Source organism: Lactuca serriola, chromosome 7 (assembly GCF_051521515.1).
Source record: "Lactuca serriola cultivar US96UC23 chromosome 7, Lser_US96UC23_V15, whole genome shotgun sequence".
NCBI lineage: Eukaryota > Viridiplantae > Streptophyta > Magnoliopsida > Asterales > Asteraceae > Lactuca > Lactuca serriola.
In genome coordinates this window covers 190,203,683-190,217,792 of record NC_136414.1, presented here as the reverse complement: position 1 = coordinate 190,217,792, position 14,110 = coordinate 190,203,683, and the positions used below count along the sequence as shown (strand labels likewise).

General features: G+C 38.4%; 1 non-coding gene across 1 annotated transcript; it reads left to right on the top strand.

Moving 5' to 3' along the window:
* Positions 1 to 13,792: 13,792 nt before the first annotated feature.
* Positions 13,793 to 13,899, top strand: LOC145065203 (small nucleolar RNA R71). Its single transcript, XR_013688349.1, has one exon. It is a non-coding gene; the product is annotated as a small nucleolar RNA R71 (small nucleolar RNA).
* Positions 13,900 to 14,110: the final 211 nt, after the last annotated feature.

Genomic DNA, 14,110 nt, shown 5'->3' with positions numbered 1-14,110 from the left:
ATGAACAAGATGCGGAAAATAAGAACAAACACAAATATGAAGATTAGGTCGAATGATCACTCGATTTATTGAAAACAGGAGGAATAAATTACACTTTCAGCATAGACTAAAGAATCTAACACTACATAAGAAACCTCACGTGGCGGCTACATTTTGCCTCACTCTTAACCCTAATTGTGAATAATACATGACTATTTATAGGGAAAAGACAATTCTTGGGCTTTTAACCTAGAATTCACCAAAGGGGCCCATTGCCATCATCCATGGAGTGCTTTGAAACCCTACAATCTCCCCCTCAAAGTATGGAATGGATGATAATGCTTTAACTTCCAAAACAAGCATCTAGCAAATAAAAAGATCTGCAACGAGGAATATATGAAGCAATCCACGAATCTTGATTCTTCAATAATCTTCAAACACGGGCTCTAGGATATATAAATCAAGCACTGAAGTAATGTCTTTAAACTTCATTTTCGAATGTAATCCCAAAGAATCTTCATGAAAACCAAACCCGCCATAAAAACCCATTTCAGAACAAAGAAACCGAATCACTTCTTGTCTTTCAAGAGCTCCCCCTCCAAGTCACAATGATCTTCAAATAAGCTAATGATATAAGCCATCAAAAAATATCATGTAACAACCCAAACTTTAAGATTCGTAACGCCACTTGATCGAGAAAATACAAGAAGTCGGAGATATAACAAGTCCTTAGCAGAGCTCGATAAAGAACTTCCGCTGTAAAGGATACTTCTCTATAAAAGCTTTAGCAAAGCTCGATGAAGAACTTCCGCTGTAAAAGCTACCTTCATAATTCTACCACAAGCTTTATCATAAATCTTCAACTTTGAAAAGTCACAAATCCAATTTCGAATGGCCATACCAAATTCTCCCCCGATTTATAATAAAAAATGTGATTATAAAGCCTTCAAATGGTCATGAAAATGATCTTGAATGGATAAAAAAAACTACTTTGCTCCCCCGCGAAAAAATGATATATACAATGAAGTATAAAATCCGAAAAAGTCGTAAAAAATTGACGTGATCACGAAAAACGACTTTCCAAACCGCCAAGACTTGATGGAACCCTTATTTTTCTGTTCACGGAAAAATATGTGCTTAAAAAATCCAAAATTGTTCACCGGCCCTCAAAGTAGTAAACTTTTCTGAATATTGGGCCGAAACTGTCACTTGCTGAAAGACAGGGGCTGGAATGGTAATTCTGCATCATTTTCCCCATTAGATTGAAATAAATTCGAAATTGCACCAAAGCTTTCATGTTGCTGAAGATACAGGGACCAAATATATAACTTGAAGTCATCTTCCTCATTTACCCATTTACGCCCTGATGAACGAACGAATCCTCACAACAGGTAACGAAAACACGAACTCCGAATCCAAACGACAATGCTGATCAATCATTCGTTCCGAGCACCCTGATGTGACCGAATCTAAGTTCGTTCCAAGATCGTGAATTATTCACCTGAAGCGAACCCAACCGAAGGTTCGGTTCCTTTCGTTTCTTATTTCCATTTCAAGCTTCATCAGGCGAAACTCCTTTCGCTTTCAGTCCTTCCTCCATTCGCTCCAACCATTAACAAGCGAACCCAAGTTCGTTGTTCCAGGTTCTTTCCTAATTCATCAGCATTACCCCAAAGCGAATCCATGTCAACGAATCCAATCACAGGTTCTTGAGTGCGAATCCGAGCCCAGTCCTGCCTTTCGTTTCAAGCACAAACATATGAACGCAAGTTCGTTCCTAGCAGACCGATACAAACACGAATCCAGGTTCGTTTTTCTGATATTGAGAGCATTCGCAGGTGAAACATTCAAAATGAGTCCAGTAATGTTTGCAGCGAATCCATTCCTTATTTTGAGTTTTCGTTTGACCAACAATTCGACCATTGCCCATTCCAGTTACCAATCTAATTTTATACGCATCACACAATCGATTTTGACATAAGCCCCGATTCCAATACCTTTTGCTCGTAGTCAATCGACCACAGTTCCAATGTGAATCATTGTCGACGAACAATATGAGTGCGAGTCCAAAAAAAAACTAGCTTTGATCGTTCGCAGGTAAGGATTTTCACAACAGTTTTGAATTTTGAGGTTTGACTCGTAAGAACATGTGTTCAATTTCCAATTGCAGAAGAATGTTGCGTTTCCGATTCTGAATAACTTCACAATTGCGATTATTCTCATTCTGAATTCATTTACATCCTTCCCTTAATTAAGAACAAAACGATCAAAATCCATCTTTTGTCACCAGTTCAAGTTCCGACATTGCAATTTGATCAAAACGATGAGCAATCAAACTGATTTTGGCTTTCCAATTTGATTGTTTTAAGCACCGATGGCAATACCCATTTGGAGATTACGAACCTGTCTTCACATCAATAGATCTTCAAAGACCCGCTCTGATACCACTTGTTGGGATTAAAACCCTAATTGAGATTTGATGAACAAGATGCGGAAAATAAGAACAAACACAAATATGAAGATTAGGTCGAATGATCACTCGATTTATTGAAAATAGGAGGAATAAATTACACTTTCAGCATAGACTAAAGAATCTAACACTACATAAGAAACCTCACGTGGCGGCTACATTTTGCCTCACTCTTAACCCTAATTGTGAATAATACATGACTATTTATAGGGAAAAGACAATTCTTGGGCTTTTAACCTAGAATTCATCAAAGGGGCCCATTGCCATCATCCATGGAGTGCTTTGAAACCCTACACAAATCTCAACTCCGATCTCGACTGCCTACAACCACAATGTGACTCACTTCATTAGAGTCCCAAATTACCAAAATACCCTTAAAGGCGAACCAAGTCAACCATGGTCAAGGTCAATAGTCCATGTTGACCTAACTCGTCAAGCTCTTTTAGTGTTCAGAAAAACGGGAAAAACCCTAGCAACTCGCCGAGTTATCTCATCAACTCGCCGAGTTCGCTCAGTATCCAGAAGGCGGGAAAACCCAAACGAACTAGTCGAGTTGGCAAGGTAACTCATCTATTTTTCCTAGCCTTAATGCATTCAGACACTTCCAAGCGAAACCAATGCCCCAAACTGTAGATCTAGTCCCTTAGGACTGAAATACCACGTAAAGTTGTTATTTTTACGTCCATGTATGGCATCAAAAGGGCTATAACACTCAAATAAGGCTTATCAAGGGACTTAGAGCATGAAGGAGGGCCAAGACTTGATAACGTTGGCAACTTTAAGTCCATGGAGGTCATGAGATGTCCATATCTGAAACCATGGCTTCATAACATACTCAAATCCAAGAATGGTCCCAAAATAAGCTAATAATGGCCATAAATTTTCAAAAGAAAAGATCTAGCAAAAGGGATGATCAAGATAACGACTTTATACCTCTAAATGGTTGCAACAACACTGAAAATCCTGGATCTAAAGCTTCTCCCATCAACTTTGCACCACCAAATTCACACGCCTTCAAGAAAAGCACCAAAGAACACTCTTTAAGCTCACACACACTCAAAATGGGGAAAGAGGCACAATTAGGGTTTTCTCTGGACTAAGGGGACCATGAGGGAGGCTAAAAATGGGTCATAAGTTCTTTAAATAGGGTGTCAAACCCTGAAAATTAGAGTTTTCATGTTCAGCCTTCAACCCGTCGAGTTGGGGCCTTCCAACTCGTCTAGTAGACCCTGAAAGATGCGCGGTCATTAAAACTCTACACGACAATTTGGAGCTTTCCGACTCGTCGAGTTGCCCTAAAAATACATATATAATCTTTTAAATTCATACCTGAAGATTGGGATGTTACAACCCTCCCCCACTTGAACTAGGATTTGTCCTCAAAGCCTGCTACAATCTACAAATCCGGATAATGCTCCTATATTTCAGCCTCCGACTCCCAGGTCCACTCAGATCCCTTCAATTGCTTCCACTATACCTTTACCAAAGGTATCTCCTTGTTTCTTCAAACCTTCACCCTTCTCTCCAAAATAGCTACATGCCTCTCAACATAGTTCAGACACTCATCCACCTGAATGTCATCTAGTGACACCACCACATCCTCATCCAATACGCACTTCCGCAACTATGAAAGGTGGAAAGTGCTATGGATCTGACTGAGCTCCTCCGGAAGGTCTAGTCTATAAGCCACCTTGCCAACCTTGGCAATGATCCAAAATGGCCCAATATATTAGGGACTCAACTTTCCCATCTTCTTGAAACAGATCACACCCTTCAAGGTGTTGGATTAGGTGTCTAATCCCATAAATATAATTGGTATCTACTTGACTCGAGAGTAGCATGGTCCATTTGAGTTGCCTTCACCAAAGCAATTTGATAGGATGGACTTTTGAGAAGAGGTTATTTATGATTTTTGTTAATATATTATAAGTTCAAATATATTAATATGAAATCATGTTATTTAATTAGTATTGATCAAAAATTAATTGGGATTTAATTTAGTGATCAAAAGAGACTAATTAAATTAACAGGGACTGATTATGTAAATCAGTGATATATATATATATATATATATATATATATATATATATATATATATATATATATATATATATTGCTTGGGCTATTGATCCATGATGGGCTAAGTTTATGTAAGTATCCATGAAGAGTTGGCCCACATGAAATATGGGTCATAACCCAAGTGTATGGATTAGGGTTTACCTGTGACACTTGGATTCCTACACTATATATATATGACACCCCTTTGGCCTAAAAATGGTTAAACATGTATTCTTGGAGAAGCATAACTGAATTTTAGTGCTCCATACTCTCTCTCAAAACTCCTCCTTTGTTTATGGTGTTTGTGAACCATTTGAGGCATCACACTTGAGGTGCTAAGTTCTTAAAGGCCAAAACTACAAGCTACAATAAGAGGTAATTATATAAGTCATTTTCTTATGTTGTTTATGTCAATTGTATGCTAGTTGTACGCTTAATGCTTTGGAAACAATATTGCATGTATAATTAGAGAAAACATAAATCCAAAGCATTTAGAGTTGTATGTGCACCATAGGATGTTGTAGTATTCAAAACCCAACAGTGGTATCAGAGCCTAGGATTGTTTTATGTTATATTTGATGCTTGTTTTAATTCAAAGCTAAAATAATCGATATTCTGGACTCTGACTGATGAACTCACCGATTCCACTGGGTGACTCAACAAGTCCACCTAGAAAAAGGGCAACTCGACGAGTCATGATCATGCACTCGGCGAGTTGATGCCTCTGGTTGCAGATTTTCGAGTTTGGCCGGAATAGAATTGGGATCATTACCACAAACTGTTTTGTAATCATAAAAAATGTTTGTTCTGATTTGCTAATGTTGATCCTCATCAAATTAAAAGATAATTGTCAAATTTTCAAGATTTGTATTAGTTTATATGATAGGCTAATTTCTTGTAAATCGTTGATATGAATTGTCTTGACTTATGAGTTTAACTAGATCATAGATAAATTATATCATAATTTTTTATTTGTTAAAATATTGATCTAAATGTTCTTTAAAGTCCTCCATAACTTGTCCTCAAGTTATGGAACATGAAAAGTTTTTCCATAAAAACCACATTAAACTCATAAGTTATTGAAATCAAAGGTTTTCAAGAGTAACTAAACTTGCCCTTAAGTTTTGGTATTTGAAAAGTCTCAAATTAAGAAACTGTTGTAATTAAAAAGGTGTAACTCTTGGGTTCATAAATTAAAAAAATTAATTAATTAGTGTTTAATTTTGAATTTTTATATTTACAACCTTGAAGTATTTGAGTAGTTCAAATTGCACCTTATGGACTTTATTAAATTAATTAAAGTGTTTAATTAAAAGAGAATTAATAATTCCATAATGACATGGTTTAAGTTTAATTAAATTAAGAGTGTAATTTATTAACAAATTAAACCATCTAGTATTTTAAAAGTTTAAAATACACCCTTATACTATATAAAATTAAAAGTTAAGTAATTATATATGTATAAGTTAAAGAGTCAGTCTTACCGTTAGTAGGCCTCATTCACGAAGTCGGTCAATAAAGGGGTATAAGGTTACTTCCTATAAAATGGTGGTTTAATGGGTGTTCACTCTCACCCACCGCTTCCTTGAGTGGTGGAGGGTCGTTAGCCAAACGGGTAGGATAGGACATTCTCATTAAAAGTATAATAAATACATTAAGTAACTAAATGTCTTACAAATTCCTAATCTTAGTTACTTAGGAAAAATGTGAATTTGGTGCTAACCCATGAAATTACACTTTGCACCTAGCCAAGTCGTTAGTGGAGCGTGTGTGGCTAACCGGGACACTAACTTGGACTAACAAGGGTGGGAAAGGGTAGCTCGATGCTTGTCATAGATGAATGGAGCGTGTGTGGTTAACCGACACATTGATTAGGTAATAAATGACATCGAGAGTACCAAGCTAATTTGCATGGTTATTCACACCTTGTTTGTGATCCTTGGTATCCCAGTCACAAACTTGAAGGGAGATGTGTGTAAAACAACTTAGTTTTAAACCTACTTTTAATTATAAAATAAACACACAAAGGCAGTGGACCTATCAATTATGGTATAGCTAAATAAGTAGAGTATCGAACACAGCAAATGGTAAATTAAAACTAAAAACTAATTCTATCTAAATTAATTAATAAGTAGGGGTTTTCTCTAGTTTTACAAGACTAGAAACTTACTAACTATCACTTAATCTAAAATCTATAAAAGCAAAGATTTAATTAAATTCAGTAATGGGAAGGACTTCTGTTTAGTTCAACTCAATTGATCCTATGGTTGATATTATGGTAATAGTGCAATGGATTAATTCTTCTATTGGTTACCGACTCAATCGATTAGCTTCGCGTTCGCTACACTAACCCTTAGTGAACAAACTAACTCAAATAGTGATCAGTTCTCTAATTTAATTAAATTCACTAGATTAATTATTCGGGTTAATTTAGACTTGCAATAGTTAACTAATTTGGTTCCTTAGTTAACTTCTTGTTGATGGTCATCAAACAAGCTCACACATGAATTTACCTAATTTTCTTATTAATTCTAGTTTCAAGTTCATTAATTAATCACACACAAGGTTCTTTAGCAAGCTAAAACTAACAAAAATCACCAACATTGAATTAATCCTACCAATAATCAAACCATAGTTTCAATTTTGTATTCCTAAACAGAAGTTAATAGTTTTAGCTCATGATTGAGGTAATAAACAGCAAATAAACGAATTCTAATTGTCTAGCCATAATGGAAAACAAAAGATTAAGTAGAATGATGAAAATTTGCCTCAAATCTCCTTCGGAATTGGATTCTAGGTTGTATCTTCGTTCTCTAGGGTTCTTCTGGTTCTTCAATCGCAACTATTCTCTCTAGAAGGGTTCCACAATGTCAAATGTCGATCTGAGAAGTTATCTTTATAGATGCGAAACGACTCGTCGAGTCCATTGCCAACTAGCCGAGTCCATCTCTTAATTCCCGTATACGATAAGTCTCAGAGTCTTTATCTTCTCGAATCTTCGATCGGACTCGCCGAGTAGTCGTCCCTACTAGCCGAGTAGGTGTTGTTTTTTGTGGTTTTCTTCTTTGTTCAATTCACAAGCTCCTAATCGCTTCTCTTGCTTCCTTTTGCTTCCGAGCTTCACTTTTGGACTAAAAATACAATTCAAACACTTTTAAGTACCTTTTGTCCATGATATGCAATGAATTAGCTAATAAATGATAAAAATCTATACTTAATATGAGGCAAAATATGCAAATATCAAAATACCCCACACTTGACTTTTGCTTGCCCCCAAGCAAAACTGAATTTTAGCACATTAGAATCACATATGACAACTCCAATCTAACCCAGCCATTGTGCCAAGACCGCAACGTGTGCATTTGTGTCTAAAATTTTCCTAATAACTTCCCATACTCCAAATACTCACAATCCTCATAAACATTCGCCCACTTATCCCGAACAATGCTCATTTTATGCATCCCTCCGAATCAATCCGCAGAAAACCTCTTATCCTCAAGGTATTTTTGGTTGAGCAACCCATGCATACATAATCTAGAATTACAATTTATGATACCACATTGGATCTCTTTGGAATTCTTCATTTCTTTGGCATTTGATCTTTGATTTCTTTGAATTCACCACTTTGTTGTTTGATTTTTGGTATCTTCAATTTTTGAACTCTTGGAATTTTGATCTTTTGATCTTCACTTTAGTTGCTCCAAAATTCTTCAAACTTTTCTTGCAATTCTCTCTCTCTCTCTCTCTCTCTCTCTTTTACATGCACCTCACTCTTTTCACTCAAAACCCTACATGCTTAAGCAGGGACACTCAACTTCAACCTTTATTGGCTAGCGATAATAATTTTCCTGGATACATTTCTGGTACACAATGCTAAACATATTGCATCCTTCGGGCTGAGCGAGGTCGTGTTTTTGTCCCATGATTTCACAGGAATAAGGAAGCCACAAATGCACTAGAACGTATATAGGTTCAACTAAACATTTGGGTCTTCATGCAATCGTCAACACAACTCTAACATGAAATCCTAATTACTTTTTACCAAAATTTTCTAAATTAATCCCTAAGTCACATTTTTGGTATGCAGTAATTTTAAAAATTAACCTAAATTAAGATTCTACATTTACTAAGACGACATCAACCCCCTACCCCACACTTAATTTATTTAATGTCCTCATTGCATGTTATGCATGAAATATAAAAACATGAAATGTAGAGAGAATTAGAACAAACTTCCCTGGGGTAGCAGTCGCTAGGTCGATATCTCTATTCTTCAACTCCATCTTCAATTGAGTTTAGACATGGAAACAACTTATCCACGTCTAGGGCATCAAATCACATGTGGGCAGCTGCAAATATGCAAGAAAAATAATGTAAAATCTTCAGGAATTGATCGGGAAGAACAAGTGGTCAAGCAGTATGTTCAGTGCGCGGAATATGGAAATGGTCAAAAAGCCACACACGGGATTCATTGCTAAAATTGATACCCCTCGCCATTTGATCTTGCAACCGCCTCATCTCAACATTGTACCAATCCATTGGTACTTCTTCATTATCCACCGGAATCACCGGCGGTTCCTCCTCCACGTCCCGCTCACGTCGCGATCTAACCCTCCTTCCCGGTGCCTCGGGACCAACCACAGGATCATCATGCGGGATAGCATAATGACCACCTCCATAATCCTCAATAATTCGTGCCCTCCGAAAAAGAATAGGATTAATGGAAGGGGTAGGAATCATTGTCATCAAGTTCCATGCACCGTGGGTCATCAACCCAAATGAGTTGGCTAGCCGGGTCACGAACATGCCACCATTAATTTTGGAGGTTTTGCGATCCTTGACCGCACCCTCCGACAAATAAGAAGCCAAACACCATGGAATATTGCAAAAGGTGTCGGGCGTGATGATGCTCCAAAGATAAAAGACATCAAGGTTGGACACCTTGTCGTCATCCTTCCTTTGATTGATGGTGGTGGAGATAAGGCGGTGAATGAGACGGTGTGTGGGTGACCTAATACTTCCTTCTTGGGCCGACTTCGGAATGTATAATTTGTTGGCAATTGTGTTCCACCAACCCGTACTCGTAACACCATTGGGGAAAACCTTATGAGATTGTTCCAAGAAGGCACGAAAGATAGCAGTAGTAACCAATGGTCGATCGTAAATCCCCAATCGGCATGCTAAATCAATGACCGAACATTGATGGAACTCGCCCCCAAGGCAAAAACTAAAACTTGCGGGGTGGTAGCAATCATCTCCTCCTCGGAAAGACACCGTGGAGAAAAATTCCCAGCAAAGTTCCCGATATACCGGTTCTTGAATTCTAAAAACCCGGCTCCATCCATCACAAATCATTGTCTCCCCCTCGTACGTAAATTCCTTCAAAAGGTAGAGCGCCAACTCTTCTTCATACCGGACATTCTGCAACCAATCCCAATCAACCCTATTGGGTACATAAATCTCCTTCTTCCTGACCTCATCCAACTTCTTCTTCCATCTTGTCATTGTTGAAGCCGATTCAATTCGAGGAAAATTCAACCAAGGAAAATCTCCTTGGTGTCCACTCGAGCTTTGTCCTCTGCGAAACATTGTCCCTGAAAAACAAAGAACACATAACCCAGAAAACACAGAAAATCATTAAAACAGATTACAGCTGGGTCCCCGACTGGACTCGTCGAATCCATGAACGACTCGACGAGTCGTATGAACTGCGCGAGTTAGTTGACGAGTCGTTCAAAATTTGACCATAAAACCTGGAATTTTTCTCAAGGGTTTTGTCCATGGATGTTTCTAAGATGTATTAAAGGATAAATAACCATCCAAAACAACATAATTAATACTAAATCAAAACCCTAAAAATTCACTAAACATCAAAATCGGGTATTCTATGAAATTGACACCCTAGATCATCTAAAAATCATGACTTTAACAGAATTAAGGAAGAAATTAAGTACCTTTGGTGATAAAATTCGAAAATCTTGAAGAAAGAGTGAAGACTTTGATGAGTGCCTGAGAGAGAAAGCAAATGGGGGCGCACGGCGAGTATGAAGTGATATTATCTCATTTGGGTTTAAAACCCTAGTTTTTTACCAGATGTAAAAATTAATTATTAAAAAAAAATTTGTAAATAAAATCGACTCGTCGAGTCAGGGTCAGACTCAGCGAGTCCGATCACGATTTTTAAACACATCAGGCATCTAAAGCGACTCGTCGAGTCAGGGTCAGACTCAACGAGTCAATTGCAAATAATTCAGAAATTATATCATTTTGCCATTCATTTATAAAAGAAAATTCATTCCACCCCACACTTAGCCCATACGCACTCTCAAGCAGTCATGTTTGATGATTTAGAAGACAAAAATAAAATCCTAAAAACGAAAATCAAACAAAACTAAAACGAAAAAGATGAAAGAAAGCAAACTCTAATAACGGGTTGCCTCCCGCCAAGCGCTTCTTTTTAAGTAGTCGTTAGCTGGACTCCTTCCCATCTACGTTTTTTCATTTTCCTGCATCAGGAATGCACGCCTAATCTTTTGTGGTTTGTACTTCGTCTTGTAAGCGTGTATCTTCTTCTTGTAAGCCCGTCTCAATTCTTCTCTCTTCTTTCTCATAGCATCATCTTCAGCTACATGGCTTTCCCTTTTCCTCACTTTCTTCTTCTTTAGCCCATTCTCTCGCACCCTCTTTTGCACTTCGTTTTCCTTGAATCGAATTACTTCATGGCTGGTGAAAACTCGGGCTCGATGCTTGGTAATGAATGGGTGATCAACATTATCTCTCCTAACCCTTAACTTTTTCTCTTCTTCATTGCTTTCCTCCTCTTCAAGTGGATTATCCTCATCATTTTGCATTATTGTATTGAGGCATGCTACATGAACGTGTTGAAGATCACCATCCATTCCTCCTTCTGCTGCTTGATCTTCTAAAGAACTAGGGAAAATCTTCATGTCCAGAACATGCAAAGAGCTGGTAACAAACAGATCAAAATCGTCCAAATTGCTGGGATTTTCGAATGGACTCATCGAGTCCATGAAATCGACTCGGCGAGTCAGATCATATTCCTCACATCCCACTGTGTTCTCTGATTCAGTTCCCTTCAGCAGCTTCTCTATCCCCTCCAAGTCTTTGTCAACATCTTCATTACCTCCAGAGGATAGCAAAAACTTACTTGGATCTTCTTCTTGCAAGAGTGCAAGTTCTTTTTGTAGTATCTCATCATCCAAATCAATGAATGAGATCTCTTCTTTTCTTCCTTCTTCTTGCTTGATCTCTGGTAAAGCTTTAAATACTGCTGACTCATCTCCTACCCTCAACGTTAGTGTGGACTCGCATACATCTATCAATGCGCATGCGGTGTTCAAAAATGATCTCCCCAAAATAATTGGAATTGCGGGGTCTTCTTCCATATCAAGTACCACAAAGTCCACTGGGAATATAAATTTATCCACCTTAATGAGGAGATCTTCACAAACACCTCTTGGACTAATAGTCGTCTTGTCCGCGAAATGGATCTTCATATTCACAGGCCTTGGCTCCGGTAAATGCAGCTTCTTGAAGAAAGAGAAGGGCATTAAGTTGATACTTGCACCCGAATCGGTCAACGCTTGAGTAGCAAGTACATTTCCAAATTGGCAAGGAATTATGATGCTCCCCGGATCGCCCTTCTTTTCTGGTAGGTCACTCAATACTATCTCCGCGGCTTTAGCTAAATCTTTCCTAGCAGCAAAGAGACCCTTTAGCAAGTTAAAATACTTGTGCGTTTGAAGGATTGTTTCTACAAATGGAACATTGACTTGAAGGGCTTGAACATGCTCCATGAAAGCTCTATACGCTCTAACATTTTCACCAGGCATGGATCTGATTGGGAATGGCAAAGGGGGATTGTAGGGCCTTAAGAGAATAACAGTTTTGTCATCAGCGCATGGACTCGTCGAGTCCATTAGAGGGAATCGGCAAGTCTGATCGGGTTTAGCTGGAGCCGACTCTTCTGCCTTTTCTGTATTCACCTTGGAGATCTTCTGTGCAGGTGTGAAAATTTCTTCATACCTGGAAGTCACAGTGTTCACATTCTCCATTCTCGGATTATTCTCGGTGTTACTTGGAAGTTGACCCGGTCTTCTCTCGTTCACTTGATGTGCAAATTGTCCTAGCTGTTTCTCAATGTTGAGAATAGATGCCTATTGATTCCTTAGCATATTTCTGGTCTCTTGTATTGTAGCATCATGATCATTGTGTCTTTGTTCGGACGCAGCTATGAATCTAGTGAACATCTCTTCTAAATCGACTTTCTTTTCCATAACCGGTTCTTCCTTTTGATAAAATTGATGAGTTTTAGCCATAAGAACTTTCCTATGTGCGCATGCAAAACCCTAATGCTTGGATCTAGGCTTTCTAAATAAACATGCTTTGAATCCAAGACTTCTAATGACTAATTAGGTATAAGAACAATACTAAATCAGATCTAGAATCATACCTTTGAATCTCTTGTTTGATCTTGTTGTCTTGGAGCTCTAGAGTCACAATTGTCACTCCTCTAATGGCTTACAAACACTAAATAGCAAGGAGGATGATTTGAGAGAGAGGAGAGGAGAGGGAATTCGGCCAGGGTTTCTCTACTTTAGATCAAGTGCCGATTTCCCTTTGCCATAGGGTTTATTTATACTTGTAGACTCCTTAAGGGTTACAGCTTAAACCCTAATTGGACAATCTTCTCTTAAAGCTATCCAAATCCATTCCTTAGATAGCCTTGGACGATTTTAAGCTATCCTTTAGCTTCTAGAATCCGTCCAACCCTATCCAATATGGATTTACAGTCTAAAGTTTAACTATCAAACAATTGACAGTTTATACCCTCTTATTTAATTAATCTCTTTAAGTCACCAAATTAATACCAATTCATTGTATCGATCGCCGCTTGAGTAGAACACTTGAGCTTTCTTGTTTCCATTTTCATCCAAGTCACAATCCTTCGTGACATGAGGCCCTCTACATTTCTCGCATCCAACTCGAATAGCATGGATTGTTTGATCCATTTTTGTCATCCTTCTATCTAAACTATCGAGCTTAGCCATCATCGCCGCCATGCCATCATTTGCCGAGTTCACTACCCCCCGACTTACTTCATTTCTTGGGTTGTGGTATTCTCTAGAATGCTTAGAGAACTCTTCAATTAACTCCTTGATTACCGGGGGTGCCTTCTTTGTGAGTGGGCATTGCGAGTCGAGCAATTGCCGTGTGGTGACATTGACTCCATCATAGAAGATGGAGACCTCTTGTTGGCTATTAAGGTCATGGTGTGGGCAATTTCTGAGAAGACCTTTATACCTTTCCCACGCTTCATAAAGAGATTCTCCGGGTTGTTGCTCGAAGTTGGCAATGGCTTTCTTTATCTTCGCTATTTTGGAATGCTGGCAAAAGTGGTCTACGAACTCCTCTTTCATCTTAGCCCATGTGGTGACTGACCCGAGAGGAAGTGACTTGAGCCAATCCTTTGCAGCACCCTTGAATGTGACTGGAAGCATGCGAAGTAGCTAGGTCTCGCGTGGTACATTTGGTACGTTAAAATAGTCAGCCACATCATTTACTTCATCCAAGTGCTTGTAG